General features: G+C 41.6%; 1 protein-coding gene across 1 annotated transcript in view; it reads left to right on the plus strand.

Annotated features, from left to right (window-relative positions):
• Positions 1-717: 717 nt before the first annotated feature.
• The window catches only part of KLC1 (kinesin light chain 1), a 46299-nt gene continuing 34493 nt past the window's right edge, over positions 718-12523 (plus strand). The window contains exon 1 of the mRNA XM_059850423.1: positions 718-1029. The gene's annotated coding sequence lies outside the window, so the exon portion shown is untranslated. The remainder of the gene's footprint in view (positions 1030-12523) is intronic.

Raw genomic sequence — 12523 nt, forward strand, 5'->3', positions numbered from 1 at the left:
ACTGAACCACATTGCTCAGTGCCACATCCAGGTGCCTCTTGAGCACCTCCAGGGTGGTGGCTCCACCACTCCCTGGGCAACCTATTCCAGAGAGTGATGAGGTTCCCTCCTGAGCCTCCCCTTCTTGAAACTAAACCAACTCAGGTCCCTCAGCCATTCCTCATAAGACAGGTTTTCTAGACCTTTCACAAGCCTTGCTGCCCTTTGCTGGACACACTCCAGCAATTCAATGTCCTTTTCAAAGGGAGTGGAAGATTTTCCCAGAGGCATCCAACTGAGATGGGGGCATCAGTTTTATGAGTCCTACAGTCACCATAACCCTGAACTTCTTTCCACTACAGCAGGTCAAACCAGGCCAAGAGCATCAGCAGCGGTGCCCCCATGGAGCGAAACCGCCCCAGTGTCACCGAGGGCGCCCTGAGGAACCGCCGGGATCTGCTCTCCACTGACATCCACTTGAGGCGGACCGAGGCAAATCTTAGCAAGGTTTAGCGTGGCCCGCACTGGCAGCCTCGGGGATGCACCTGAAGCCCTGAGCTCCCTCAGAGCATCCCGCCCGGCGCTGCCCGCTCCCGGGGAGGCATGACGCCATGAGGGGGGGCGGTGGGGGAGAAGGGCGCGCGGGCGCTTGTGGGAGAAGGGGGGGCGCCGCCATGTCAGGCGGGGCGGGAGGGAAGGAGGGAGGGGAGCGCGGGGCGGGACAGGGGCGGCGGCCGCAGCCGCAGCAGCAGCAGCCGGGGCGGTGGTGGCGGCTGCCGGCAGCTGTCAGCCGCGCTCCGCCGGCGCCGACCACCGCGGCCCTGTCAGCGCCTTGCGGGAAGCACTGGGTCCGCCGTGGTGCTGACTCGCTTCTTTCTCGCCTTCCCTCCCTCTCTCCGGTCCTCTCTCCCCCCCAAAAACCCTTTTCCTTCCTCCCTTTCGCCCGCCCATCGCTGACATCCTCCTCCGGCCGCCTCCCCGCCCCGGGCTGCGCGGCCCCCGCCGCCCCAGCGAGCGCTGCGCACATCGCCCGAGCTGCAGCACCGAGCGGTGAGCGGAGGGAGCCGGCCGGGCCGGGGCCGGCGGGCCGGGACCCGGGGCGTGTGTGTTTGGGTGTGGGTGCGTGGGGTGTTCAGTTCCTCTCCCTTCTCATCCGCCGCTGCGCAAACAACAAAAGGCTGCGCGGGCCGCCCGGTCCCCCCGCAGCGCCGCCGCTGACAGCCGGCCCCGTCCTTTCCGCGCCCAGGGCGGGGTGGCTTTTCAGGGAGGCTTTTTCTTGGGCGTTTTGTCAGTTGCGCTCAGCGCTCGGCTGCGGGCAGGGGTACGTGCCTCGGGATGGGGATCGGCTCGGCTTTGTCCCCGTTTCCTCTGCCGGCTCCCCCCGGTGCTGCGGCGGGCGCCGCCCTGGGAGGGAGCGGGCAGAGAGGGCTGGGGAGGCTTCGGCCTGCGGCTCCGGGCGTGCGGCGCTTTGTCTGCGCTCCCCCGGCTCTGGGGCTGTGCCGCTGCCAGGGCGGAACTGGTGGAAGGTGAGGCTAGGACAGGTCTTCTTTGGGCTTTGTACATAGTGACCGGATTTGTACATTGTAGGTCACCTGCCGTGCTGTAGTCCGAGGCGATTCATAGACTTAGGTCTTGCCCGGATTTCTGCACCTCCAAAATAAGGAAAGCATTGGTTAGAAACATGTTAATCTAGCAAAAATGCACAATTGATTTAATTGATAGCTGTATCTTTAGAGCAGAGATTGATTAGAAGGACTTATTTTGCTTTCGTCTTTCTGATATTTCTAAGTAACGAGATGCCAGATTTGTAGATCTGCATAGCAGTTGTATGTAATCAGCATAAGGAAACTTCTTGACACTTTATTGAATTCTGTGTTCTAGGCATATTAAAGCACATTTTAATCGCCAAGGTGGCACCACCTTTTTTTTTTTTTTTTTTTGTTAGTGATTTCCATTAGTGGATGTAAAAAAAAAGTAATATCAGTACTCAAGATACTGGTCATGAAGTCAGAATACAGACTCAGAAAACAAAACTGGCTAGGAAAAAGCAAGTCTGTTTTTATAGTTTACTTTGAACAGCAAAATTATGAGCCAGTGTCATTCATATAGCATGCTTTCATGTTTACACATAAAAATACAAGAAACTAAAACAGTTAAAATGCATTTTTAGCTGTGTTGTGCTTGACAGAAGGTTTAACAACAATTGCTCTGCAGAATAATTGTCTCTTTCACTTCCACTTTTGCATTTGCTCATCACTTAAATAGGAAACTTATGCACAAAGGGTGTCCATTGGAAGCTAAAGAGGAACTGTTGAGATTTTAGACAGCTTAGCATTTTGATTAAAAAAAGAAAAGCCCAACAAAACTGAAAGCAACACCTTTTAGAAGGCACAGTTGATTTAAAACTCTTTTGGAAAATAGCTTTATTTTAATTGAGTATGAGTTCCAAAGCTTCAGTGAAACGTGATAGAGGATGTTATAACCCTAGGATTACAGATACAATTGGAAGTTACACATTCAGCATTTACTGGCAGCAGAGAGAAAGCTGATCCATCTGGTGAGGCTGAGCAGAAGACCTTGTAAGTCCCTTGCTCAATTATTTTTGTGATCACATGGTTTAGGAGGACCTTTTCCATGAAATTAGAACAGCTGTGGAGAGCTCTGGCAGTTCCATTTAGGTAGACATTTCACACAATGGAGAAGCATGTGGGTAAATGCAGGGAATTTAAATTGTCCATTCCTGAAACTCGCTCACCAATGCAGTATCACTTCTGCATCACGTTGCAGTTGAAGTTTGGCAACCTTCGTGTTTCTGAAGGATGAGGATGGAGCTGGACAGTTCCAGTAATCAGAAATTCTAACAGCAATTTGAGCATAGATTCTCTTTACTTGCTACTATATGTAACTAAAAAAAGAGTATAAGGTTACCCCCCAAAGGTCCTGTGAAGTAACTTCATGAATTGTTTGTCAAATTCCTATGACATGGTTAGTAATGCCTTATTAATGGAAGTGGATTCTTTTAAAAGGTCTGTGTTTGACAACAGAGGATTCAAAAACATAATTTGTAATTAAATATGCAGGAGTCAATCTGAATGTTTTTGACTTAGAACAAACTACACTGTACAGACGTTTAAGCCATATAAGGACAATTGCTACTTCCTGTGTTTGTGCAGAACTTGCCGTGCTCATGTCAGAAACCTCTCACTCATGTGCTGCTCATACAGTGCACATATCTCTCTCTCTGTATCTTTTTGTGTATGCACACATACCTACATATGTGTCTTATTTAATTGAGAATTTGGGGAAATATATTATATTTCAGTATATTAAGTTCTGAGTCCATTCTCTTGAAATGTGGGCTTGTGCAGTTACTCTTTCATCTCTTCTTCTGTTTGACTTCTCTGGCAGACGTGCGATTGAATTTACTCTGGAATTAATAGCATCTCTCCAGTTGCATAGCTCATGATTATTTTAAAACTCAATTCAGTGTACTAATACTTGTAAAATATAGTTTTTATTAGAGGAGTAAAAAAATACAGAAATCTGGGTAAATTCATAAATAAGCAAAGTATACTCAGTGTACAAAGCAAAGTGTATTCAGTGTTGAAGAGCAGAGTCGCAGACAGTGAAGGGGACAAGCATGCTAGGTCTAGTTAAATTAACATTTTTTGTAGTCAGTTCCAGGGTGTTGTTTAGTATGACACAACTGTTGTAAAAATGGACTAGTTCCATCCTGATCTCAATAAAGTGGGTAGCCACAGGCTTTCTCTTAATTCAGCCTTCATAATATTTCATGTTTCCAAAGTATTTCTAATTGTTTTACAAGAACACAGTATCTGCCTTGACCAAAGTTTAGAAAAACATTTCTTTTCAGTGTTAATTCTGATTTTCCTTCAAGCAAAAGCATGACGAACATAATGTCTAAGATGTATTTGTTGTACCCAAGTACCAGCCAGAGACACCTTGTTCACTCTGAAAAGATTCCTGTTTGACTTCAAATAGAACTGGTTGTAGCAGTTACCCCGAGTCAGAGTCAGCTTCAGGTGTTCTTGAGGTAAAGTCTTCCCAGTGTTTGATTTAGTGAAACATTTTCCTTCCTGAAAGTAGGATGTAGAGGGAAATGTGGTTCCTTTGAGAAGTTACTAAATAAATGCCTGACCAGAGAAAGGTGCCCTTTTTGTGACTTGGATTTGCTGAGATATTTGGTGTCGTCATCTTCCGGGATTTAAATTGGGCACTTCGTTATGAGGATTAGAGCCAGAATTGCAGATGCTTTCACTGATACAGGAATTACTTCCAGAGGGTTCTATGTGAGGTGTTTTATAGTCATCAGGCATGAGATTACACTATACATGGGGCTTTTTCTGCTAGACAATTAACATACTTAATAATAAGAGGCTGTACTGAAAGGGCAAGCACGAGGACTGAAGGTTGTACGTATGCTGCTTCTAGTACAATTATGTATTTGGGAATGTGACCAAAGGATGGACACTGAAGCACAGTTAATATTAGAGATGCTAATTTCTTTAAATGTGTAAAGACAGTCTCTGATAGTTGACAGTTTCTTCAGATTCAGTCAGCTAAGAAAACAGATGAAAGTAATAGTATCTGTGTGTTGATTTAATCACTGTTTCTTTGAATCCAGCTTATCTCCCAGGGATGCTGCTATTTAACTGCAGTAAGAAACAATCTTAACTCTGGAAGCTGTATTTTGGCATTTGGCATGTACGTAGAATTAAAATGAATTTAGTTTGTCAAATAGTTATTGTTGGTCGTGTTTCTTGCTGAAAATGAGGAATTTGGGCTCATGCCACGTTATATTTCCAATATGCTTGTTGTCTGGTGTCTGCTTAAATGGACATATTTTGTACATGGTTTCTTAGTATCAAGTCCTCCTTACAAGTGAAAGGAGTAAAATATCTTTTGTGGGTAGACTTCAAAGTGAGCAGTTTCTTATTTTGATTATTTTGTAAATACCCACCATAAACCCAGTTCATTGTGTTTAGATTTTCTTTCTGGGATTATGTCAGAAACTTAGCTGATTTTATTAAAGTGACTAGAACAAAGGATGTCAACAATCTAGTGGGTAGTACTGGCTTCCTTACATATCTGTAGGGTTGGGGTGGTGGCTAATTATATTACATGTACTATGAGATGTACCACAGCAAACCATTTCAAAAGTTAACACTGCACTTATTAATGTTCAGAAGTTCGAGAAATGTCTGACATAAACCAACTTTTTGATACCACTTAAAAAGTTTTATCTACAAGTTAGTCTTTTTAAAGGACAATACATATATTTTGTAGGATTACCAGATAAATTATTATCTTCATTCTTATCTGTGTATGTATGTAGTAGTTAGGTAGTTAATGTTAACAAAAAATTAAGATTACTGGCAGTGTGCTGTGGTTTGAACTTGTGAGCCATTCCTCAGTGCAGAGGGTGGTGGTTTAAGCTTTGTAAAGGATTGCAGTAACTGCATTCCTGCACTGTATCCTGAGTTTGTTCCTTCCAGATGACAGTAGGTGAATGATTTGCAATCCATGTCATACAGATTAGGGACTGGCAGAGAGGAGCAGGGTGTGTATTGGTGTGGTTCTCTGCTTTCTTTTTCCTTTTCTAAATAGAATATTGTCTTAAGATTAGGTGCTTTTATGGATGTTCCTATATCAAACAATGTCAGCCTGAATAATGTGGGAAAGGTACAGTTTCATCTTTCTCTTCTGGCTTGAGCAGCTTCCATTTCAGAGGAAATGCTGTTACTCTGTCATCCCTCCTGTCTTTGCCGTGAGTGGATTTTAGTATATCCTCACCTTTAATGTTTCATTTGTTCATGTGCTTAAACTGGATGTTCCACCCTGCTCTCCCCCAGCTCCCAGTTGCATTTAGTGTGTATTTAAAGGGAGGAGGCTTGATGAAAGAAGTGGATTCATCTCTCCCTCCCAGTGGCAGAGTGTAGTCAGATTAATCCATCTAGTGTGATGGTAGTGTGTGAGGACATAGGGGAGGTAATAGTTTTGAGCTAGGAGGGGCACTGCAACCTCCTATAATGTTTCTGTTGACAGAATAGGAATATATAATTGATCTCTAAGGAGTAGATAAAATGTTCTTCAATCTCAGTGCTGGTTTATGTAGTTCCACAGTCCTGCTGCTTGTTCCCTTGTCCTTGATCCATCAGCACAGCATGCTGCGTGGCAGCCTGGGGAAATAAGTGTATTTTGGTTGGCCTGAACCTTTTTTCTTTTCTGTCCCCTCACTTCTGACAGTAGAATAATCCAGTAAAAGGCACATACCTTTATTTTGATTTATTATGGACAGGGATGTGAATGAAATATGTGGCTGGGTGAGGAGCATTGCCAGGTTATGTTGTCTAGCCATAGCCTTGGTGAGTGAAAGAGTGCTCATGGTCAGGTGTTTGCAGGAAGATGATTCAGTCTCTAAATTCCTCTGTACGTAGAAGGCAATAATGTGTGGAAAATAAAAGAATGTGCTGTTGTTTATGTTTACCATTTCCCTGGATGTAGTGGCCCAATTCAGTACAGTAGCATTCAATATAATGAATATCACTGTATTGAAACATGGAGGGGTACAGGAGTCATGCTGGTGATTGGCAGTGTGTAGCTTGCATGATAGTGACCTAGAGGTCTTACTAGAGATATAAGGGAATGAATCCCCAGAAAGACATGTTCGTTTTGAGGAATGTTGTATTTTGGGAAGATTAGATATGTGAACCTGAGGACTATGGCTGTGGTAAGGGAGAATTGTGTTTAACAGAGAGGATGTAATAAATTTGCTTAATAAGATTCTGGTCTGGGAGCATTCTGGAACACATCATACTGGTCCTTGGTAGGCAATCCCAAGGGCTTAAGAAATCATACAGAGATGATATGTAATGTTTTTTTATGGTATTTACAGGTGTCATATCCAGATGTCCTAATTTTTAAAGAATTTGTTATCAAAAGGTACTTTACCTTTTGAAAAAGACGAGAGGCACCACAGGGTGACTTTGTCTCAGAGTCTCAGTAATTTGTTGTTACTTAAATACATCTCCTTTCCATTGTTCAGAAAATAGATAAAGGCAGATTAATGAATCAATTACTTTGCTTTTAAGTACTTTTTATTCAATTAGTATCAATTTCTCTCCCAGGGGTTTTAAGAAAAAAATAATAATCTGCATGTTGATTTTAGCCCTCTCTTAAAATACTGCTTTTGGAATACATTGTTTAACGAAAGAAAATATCTTGGGTTTGGAATTTGTGCTGAATGCAGGTGGAGAGCAAAGATGCACAGCCCATTTTTGAAGGCAGTTGGTGGGGTTTGAATTACAGTGACTGCTTGTACTTTGTGTGGCCATTGAATCTTGATCCACACCCATTTGTTAGGATAACAAACAGCTTGAAAATATGTTTGCTGACTTCTGTTTTTTCTTTTCCTTTTTTGTATTGCACTTGTAGTCTGGCTGCACATGGAGCGGTGCTTGCAGGCGCATGATACGGTGCTTTTAATGGCGTGGTTGTTTTAGGAGGCCACTGTTCTGCCATCCTCAGGAGGGGGGTGCTTTCCAAACAGATTATCCAAGTCAGATGGTTTAAAAAACAATATTCAAATGAAACTTTTAGCTTCTGTGTTTATTTTCCAGTTAGTGTGCTCTTGTTCTGTGTCAGTTCACCAGAAGAGAGGTGTCCTGCAGCAGGGTGGGGGGAACTGTCACACGAGTGGTGTGACCACAGTGAGGATTTCAGGAGTCCCAAAGGGACACTCTATGCCCAGCACTAGCTAAGGTAAATCAGGAATGTGAAAGATCACTAGAGAAGGGGTTAGAGCTATGGTTTGATCCTCAAGTATGAGTGCACAGAATGTTAAGGTGCCTTTGTGAAGTAGTGGGTTAGGGCCTGCTCTATTGCTCAGCACCTCCTGACCCAGGAGAGTTCAGAACATCAGAATAAGGCCTCCGGATTATGGAGTACTTAACAAGGAAATTATTTCCAACCTTACAGCTAATTTAGCTTTCTGCAGTCATAGGTAAGAATCAGTGAGTGATGTGCAGTTGTTTTTCTAGATGGTTGTATCTAGATGGTCATATTTGCTGTCCTTTCTATCAAATATGTAAGGTATAAAAAAAAAATTCTCATAACTGGTAGTTACCATTGAAAGTATTGATTTTAATATAATATCGAATGGGTTAACATTAATTCTTTTTCAATATTAAGGATTATGCCTGAACAGTTTAGTTGTGTAACTTTTTCTGTGGTCTTTTTAGTGTTTTGCATTTCTTTCTTTAATTATTGAAGGATAAGCAGGAGGAAGATACTTTCCCTAAAGCTTGAAGAGACACTGCACAGTTTGTGCATCTTAATACGAACTATTAAATAGCTTCAAAATCCGATGTAAGGATTTATTAAACCTAAAGGCTGCTGTGTGCTGAAACACTGTTGGTGGATGTTCCTTTTATGTCTGCAGAAAGAATTGCTTTTTTTTCCTCAGTCCAAATAACCCTTTTCTTCAATGTCATCAAGCATGTAAGAGCACTGTAGTCAGAACTCACAGCAAATTGTCAGCAGAGCTTCCCACATGGATCCAGTGATATGAGGCTAGCTGTGGCCTTCTCTGCCCTTCCAGAATGAATTTTCCAGATCTTTATGGGTGTGCTATAAAAAGTAGATTTGGTTAAGATAATAGAATTGATGTTAGCAAGTGGAAGCTGATAGCGTTTCTAATGTATTCTGGAAGACTGATTTGATGGGAACATTCCTGTGCTTCTACTTAAGTGCTGTTTAGAGATTAGATAAATAGATAACATAAATGGATGTTTACTTTGATTAGTCAATAAAGCAGTACTTGTCCAAAAATAACAATGCAAAATGAAAGAACTAGAGTCAAGCTGAAAAAATGTTTTGTCTACAATATTGACAGCTTCAAATTGCAAGATAGGTAGCTTTTGATGTTGCTGTATTTCCTCTTATGCTATGTGCTCTAACCCTATTCCAGTCTCAAGGTCTCTCACACCAGCAAGAACCAGCCTTATCAAAACGTTTATCAAAATTCATTGAAGACCTGTTTGCACAAGGTGGCCAGTCCATGAAGAGCCAAATGCTATTTTCACACAAAAATCAATGCACGTTCTTGGAATATTGAGGGGAAAAACTGTGTAATTTGATAGTGATGATGGATCTGTTACTCAGACTTTCTTGACAGTATTTATTTTAAAATACAGTCAAAATTTCCTTTCAATCTACTTAAAGTGGATAATTTATGAAGCATGTCCTTGTAACTACAAAGTACTAAACTACAATACAATTTTTGAACAATTAGCCTAGATTTCTCCTGATATATCTTTGATTCTTGTGACAAGACTTTTTAATAATTAAAGGTAATTATAACTACTTTTTAAGTTGTTGCACCTCTGCCTTCTGATTCATTTAAATAAGTTTATTCTCTCTTTATGTAATTGCTCTTGATACAGTCATGATCTTTTTGTTAACGTGATCCAGTGAGGGGGGCTTTGTTATCATATTTCACAGGAGAAGGCAAATCTCCTGTGGCCTAAACTGGTATGTTGTGTCAGTGTTTTAGGGAGGGAAAAAGCTCTCCTTTCTCAACATCCATTGGTGTCTGCTTGAAAGTGCTCACAGAAGTTGAGGAAGTGCTGGCTTTGCAGGAGACCAACAGACGCTGCTTCTGTTGACGCAACAGTGGTACAGAAGGGAGACAACTCCCTTGCTCCAAGGGGTAGGAGACTTGGAGATTTGCACTCTGCCTGCCTTCAGAGATTCCATGGACATAACTAAAATTAAAAAAATCAGTTAGGTTTCGCCCAACACTACTGAACAGCAGAAGAAGGCTGTGTTCAGTTTTATTATTCTGGAAAAGAATGGAGTTTGGATCTTGCCACTGGGCTGTTTCAGATTTTGAGTAAGGAAAAGGAGTTATGTACCACCAGCATGTAACAGATGATAGCAGCCTCGATTAACAAATAGTTTATAAGCTGTACCTTCTTGAAAGTCTGGCTTTTAGTGTAGCTCCTCTGGACTCCTGACTGGCTCTGTGGAACTGCCTTAGACACACACGCCTGTCAGATTGCTTTTGCACTTGTTTCAGCTTTGACATAGTAATCTTTGATGTGATACCAAATGCATAGAAGGGTCTTAATATCCATCCAGTTTCATTTGAAATCTGAGATATTGGAAGGGCTTGGGTATGTGTACAGAGAATTAATTTTTCTCTTACATGCCTTTAATACATCCAGACCAATTGTAGTATCTAACACTTCTCAGAGAATCTACAGTGATTTTAGGATATGTTGCTAGTCTGTGTTTCAATCACTGTATTTTTAGGCCTTTGGAAAGGTAAAATGCAGTTGATGAGATATGCAAAAAAGAGGATACTTTCCCTTGATTCCTTTCACACAAATAGTTGGAATAGGTATAATAATGTGTAAGGGGCAGTCACATCATTTGAGGGTCTCTGTCTGCTGCAGTATGTGAACAGGAAAAGCAAGATGGGATTTGGCCTGCAGCATTATGGAATTCCAGATATGTTTGAGTCTAAAAGAGATTTTGGAATTAGATGGGCAGGTCATCTGGATTGTCTGCAGTTAAAAGGATACAGATTTGCTGTATCATGATAATTGAAATGCTAGCTAGTAGCCAATGTTTATTCAGTGCAGCACGGTCAAGGGATTGACACCATAATCTTTTCTTTAAGAGGGAGAATAATCCGTGTAGTTAAAGAAAGCTTTTATGTCACTGAATACTTTTACACTGTATACAGATTTTTAACTCAGTTAACTATTTCAGCAGGAAGTAATAAATTTCATGAAAATAGTTTGCTTGCTGCAGGAGAAAGAAGGCTGAGGGCTGAAATATCTCTCAGCTGTCTTTGAAATGTGCAAAAGTATTTTTTTCAACATAGTATTAAATTTGTTACCTTTAAGAATCCAGGTATGATTGCTAAGAAAGTGTTCATTAGTGTTGAAGTAGCATGCTGCAGAAATCTAAATCAAAGGACTCTGCAGCAGAGCAAATCTTCCTAGCTTGTACTTTCTCAGCAGTGCAAATCATCTTAGCTTGTGCTTTCTCAAAGAGAATTGTCAGCTTCACCCTTGGTAAGGGTTTTATAGGAGCTATTTTTGCTATAATCTCTTTTTTTTTTTTTTTAGCAAATATGGTTTGTTAGTCTGAGTTTCTCTGTAATAATTTTTTCATTTTCCAAAAGATCTGAAGATTTGCCCTGAACGGTGTGATTTTAAATTTTTTTAATAGTGGGCCCCAACATTAAAACATTCCAAGATTTATCAAGGTAGATGTACAGTGGCTGTGTTCTTCAGCTAAACAAGTACATAATCCTCTTCACTTAAACATAGTTTAATGCAGTACATGAGCTTATTGGTAGGCATTGGGGTGTCCTAGAGGCTGACAGTGTTTTTCAGAGGTGGATGTTGATGTGATGCAGGGGTAGAACGTGAGGCCACCACAGCTTCTTCCCACTGCTGCCATGTGGAAAGTAGGGTGCTCCTGGCAGTCATAAGAGAAAAGCAACAGCCTTGTTGGAGATGTAGAAATTTCTGCCAGTATTCAAGGGGTTTTTATTTTACTCCTTTTACTCAATCTGTCCTTTGCTTATTATTTGCTTATTAATAATGTCCTGTGCATTTCTTCAGAAACCTCTGGGCTTGCCTTTACAAATGCCAAAACTTTGCAAAGGTTGAGTGTTTGTCCAGTTTACTTACCAACACAGACATTTTGTGATGTTAAGGCTGTAGGTCAAATTCCAGATGTGATTCTGAGCTTTTCTTGGGATATGTGCCCTTAACTTAAAGAACTACAAATATCCTTTTTACAGGACATTTATTTACCCAGCATACCTTCTCTTTAAACCAAGTGGCAGGGCAGACTTCTGCATTCAGGGCTGGCTCTGAAGGCTGGCAGGGGGAGTGCAGTAATTTTTTCTTTAAAATTCAGATGCTTACTATTTGGTAATTGGTAGAAAAAGTGACTCCCCTTGGGAAGGGGTAGTTTCTCTGTAGCTTAATACTGGTTGCTAGGTTGTGTGCAACTCCATTCTCTTACCTGCTTCTGGTCAGTGATTTACAGCCTCCAGAATGTGCTGCTAATTGTCCTCACCGAGTTATTTTTAAGGCAGCTGGTGTACCTGTGTGTTAAATGCTGAAGGTGCTTTCTGAGCTCACGTATTTGGAAACCCGAGGCAGTGCAGAAGTGCAGCAGTGTTCTGTTTTTAGAACTGGGTCAGCCAGCGTGCCTTAAGTCTGACCTCCACCAGGACACTGTTTGCAGGTGCAGTTCCAGATTTTCTATTTTATGCAGATTCAAATATAGATGATGGGAAGAATGATGACTAGCACTGGAAGGAAAGCTGCAGTCCTGAATATGTCAAGAGGGAAAAGCTACTTTCCTCTGGGAATTCAGAGATCATGTAATGGAACAAAATTCCTGACTATAAGGGATCATTTTAAGTAAAAGGAAGGCAAATCAGACAAAAAAGGAAAGAGTATAAATATTCCTTATGGGAATATGACTTGTGACA

This window comes from Haemorhous mexicanus, chromosome 6, assembly GCF_027477595.1.
Source record: "Haemorhous mexicanus isolate bHaeMex1 chromosome 6, bHaeMex1.pri, whole genome shotgun sequence".
Taxonomy (NCBI): domain Eukaryota; kingdom Metazoa; phylum Chordata; class Aves; order Passeriformes; family Fringillidae; genus Haemorhous; species Haemorhous mexicanus.